This window comes from Rousettus aegyptiacus, unplaced genomic scaffold (assembly GCF_014176215.1).
Source record: "Rousettus aegyptiacus isolate mRouAeg1 unplaced genomic scaffold, mRouAeg1.p scaffold_m13_p_3, whole genome shotgun sequence".
NCBI lineage: Eukaryota > Metazoa > Chordata > Mammalia > Chiroptera > Pteropodidae > Rousettus > Rousettus aegyptiacus.
Genome location: NW_023416306.1, coordinates 171861854 through 171864505, shown reverse-complemented (window position 1 = coordinate 171864505; position 2652 = coordinate 171861854). Strand labels below are relative to the sequence as shown.

The 2652-nt window shown below is 47.7% G+C and overlaps 1 pseudogene; it reads right to left on the bottom strand.

Moving 5' to 3' along the window:
• Positions 1–1574: 1574 nt before the first annotated feature.
• On the bottom strand, positions 1575–1693 carry LOC118601426 (annotated as a pseudogene).
• Positions 1694–2652: the final 959 nt, after the last annotated feature.

The window sequence follows — 2652 nt, the reverse complement described above, 5'->3', positions numbered from 1 at the left end:
TTGATCGTTTCCGGGCAGAGGATGAATCCCGTCTCTATTACTCCATCTTGTTTGGAAGTGAAACTTTCCATCTCCATCTTTTAAAATTGAAAATGCTCTTCCAATTATAAAATTAGCTCAGGCTTATTGTGAAAAAAATAATAATAATGATAACAAAAATATAATGAAGAAAATAAAATCGCCCCTAATGGCATCACTCACCCATAACCATCATCAGTGTTTTGGTCTGAAGTCTGTCATCTTTTACTCCCGGTGCACACGTGCACATGTAGCAAGGTCACGGGAGGTCTCCGAGGGCAGACGGCACAGGGGTGAGAGCTGGCGTGGGGGCGGGGGGCACAGTGGTCTCACAAGACCGACGAGAATGCTAAGCCCTTTTAACCTCTGTCATGGAGTGTGCGAAATGCGTTGCCTGCTTAAATGACGTTTAATATGGATCTTTCTGTATCTTTGTTAAGAGTCACCCAGAGCCCTCCTCCAGGAAGCGCCTGTCACCCCGGCTGCTGGGACCGCCTTCAGCTGTCAGCACCTTCAGAAATTGCTCAGCTGCAAAAAGCCACCTCGCCCAGGTCATGACCCTTCCCCAGCAGCCTCATCCAGTGACACATTGATGTGGGGGTGTCTCAAGGTCAGCCAGCTCCACCCAACTGAGGACAATTCTTGAGGGGCCAGCCCAGCTCAGGCGTGCCCTGTGGGAGCTGTCACAGTTCCCCTTCTGCCCATGGCTGCCTTCCCTCCCTTCCCCAAGGTGAGTCTGTAGGACACGCCCCGTTGACCACTGATGCCACCTCGGACCGCTTCCCGCAGAGCCCGGCTCGCCTTGCTCACCGCCGTGAGTCTTTGCCCATCCGACGGGGCGGGAAGATGCTGTGTGCACATCCACCTCTCTTTGCTAACTGGTGGGGCTGAACGTTTTTACAGGTGTTGCCTGGATCACTTCCCTTGTGGACCGTCTTTTTGAATTACTTCTTCTGCCCATTTTTCTATCGAGGTGTTTGTCTCTTTCTTGTCGAGAAGAATGTATGTGTGTGCCTGTGGGCGTGTTACCGTAATGAAGATATCCCTCTTGACTTTTCGTACACGCTTTGTGCACTGTTCTCCCGTGTCCCGGTCTGGTGCGTGGCTCTTCCACGGGTGAGAGCAGACAGGTCACACTGCCTGCCGCCTCCTGGCTCTGTCTGCTCGGGCGGGCGTACTCCATCTGTAATTGGGGGCGATATTAACACTTGGTAGGCCTCTTACGGAGACTGAATGAGTTCAGAACGTGCTTATAACGGTGCTTGGAATACAGCAAATACGGGATAATTATTCGCTTTCTTTATTAGTATCTACGTTATTTCTCTCGTTGGCCACACAGAGATCGCATTCTATGTAGTCAAAGTGTCTTTTGTGGGTTTTGCCTTTGGAGTTATATGCGGGAAGTACATCTTTATTTCAAGATTATATAAACATTTACCACCATTTTCTTTTTAGTACTTTTATAGTTTCATTAAAAATATATCTATTTTGAAAAAAATTTAAAAATGTATATATATCTTACAACCATCCAGAATTGGGAATTTTTTTTTTTTTAATGCCTATAGCACCTGGTATTTCTAGCTGGTCTCCCATCCAAGTACTAGCCAGGCCTGACCCTGCTTAGCTTCCGAGATCAGACGAGGTTGGGCATGTTCAGGGTGGCATGGCCATAGACAGGAATGCATTTTGGTGTGAAGTTTGAGGTGTATGGTAGACACATATTTCCTGAGTGCCCAGCATTCCTTTCAGGGACTGTGTTAGTCTGCAGAGAAATCGAGTCAATAGGATATTTGTATATTAAAGGAGATTTACTGTAAGAATTGCTTCACATAATTCTGGAGGTACAGAAACCCCACGATCTGCTGTCTGCAAGCTGGGGACCTAGGGGAGTGGCTGGTGCAAATCTGTTTGGGTCCGAAGGCCTGAGAGCCAGGGCAGGTGAGGGTGTCTGTCACAGTCTGAGGGCAGGAGAGGATGATGAGATGTCCCAGCTCATGGGGGCAGGAAGAAAGGGGCGACTTCCTCCTCCCTCCATCTTTTGCTCTGTTCAGGTCCTCAGCAGACTGGGCGATGCCCACCCAGTGAGTCCACACTAATGTCCTCCACAAACACCCTCACGGACGCATTCAGAAATAATGTTTACTCTGGACTTCCCACAGGCAGTCAAGTTGACACATAAAAGTAACAAAACAAGTCTACCCTTTGTCAACTTGGCACCCATACGAATCTCTTAAAACCATACTTTATCTCCAAATAAAGAAAAACAAAGTCATGTAATTCTGCCTAACACAACACACCATCTCGTGTACGATGTAAAACGCACTAACGTCCTCCCCAGAAGAGGAGGTCAAGTCCTTGAGCGATGTTTGCTCTTCTCCTTGGTATCCTGTAACTTAGATACTAAATACCATGATGTAAAATTAACAATACTCTGAGAGAGTCAATACGGCTTATGTTACGTGACAAGGGAATCAGAGGAAAGAAAGCACACATGCATTCACAGCAAAATAAAGAGGGCATACTCGACAGTTACAGTCCTCGTGCTTGTTTGCAGGTGGTCACATGGTCGCAGCGCTTTTTACAACCGCCTTCTTCTGCTCCCCATCCCGTATTCCCTGGGCCTTTGGCAGGCGC